Source organism: Armigeres subalbatus, chromosome 1, assembly GCF_024139115.2.
Source record: "Armigeres subalbatus isolate Guangzhou_Male chromosome 1, GZ_Asu_2, whole genome shotgun sequence".
Classification (NCBI taxonomy): Eukaryota; Metazoa; Arthropoda; class Insecta; order Diptera; family Culicidae; genus Armigeres; species Armigeres subalbatus.
Window position 1 is genome coordinate 299,639,066 of NC_085139.1, and position 736 is coordinate 299,639,801.

General features: G+C 37.8%; 1 pseudogene; it reads right to left on the minus strand.

Moving 5' to 3' along the window:
- Positions 1-333: 333 nt before the first annotated feature.
- LOC134219252 (uncharacterized) overlaps positions 334-736 on the minus strand; it is a 3,174-nt pseudogene continuing 2,771 nt past the window's right edge.

The following is a 736-nucleotide window of genomic DNA, read 5'->3' on the forward strand; positions in this document are numbered from 1 at the left end:
ATTTGGCCTATTTAAAAGTAGGAGCAAAAAAAACACCGTTTGTAAAGATTTTTCAAAATTTATGAGATTTTGAGGCTTGACATCTTTGTAACGAAGATGTCTGGAGAGCGGAAACATTTTTATTGAAGATTCGATCATAGTTTACAATTTAGCCATTTGGCGAGGCTAGTGTGAACGGGAATAATAAAGTGTGAACTGAAATGATTCTGAGAATTTTGTGGAATAGAACGATTTTTTGATTTGGAAAAAGGCTGTATTTAGAAGCGCCATAAAAATGGATGATATGAAGAAATCCAATCTCCAAGTGGGTTGGTGCGTTCCCTGAGAGGGCGTTTAATCTGGTGGATCCCATGGAAAGAAGTCCAACCTCCGATTGGGTTGGTGCGTCTTTAAGAGGACGTTCGATCCGGGTGGATCCAAAAGCAGCAGATACAATATCCGAATTACAAGCACCATGATAGCATGGCTGCAAAACAACATTAGATATGGGATTAAAAGTGAAATAGGAAGGATATAGGCAGGCAATATAAAAATGTTGGGAACTTTTCTGTTTTGGATGCAAGAATGATTTTCTAGAGCCTGGTAAGCACTATCCACACTGCCGAACAAGATTCGTTGCTGACATAAAGAAAGAGTTAGAAAGTGTAAACTCAGATGAAACTGAGAATATTAAGGAATTTTTCTTCATTTGATGCAAGAAATGATTTTATAGAGCCTGCAAGCACTATCCATGACA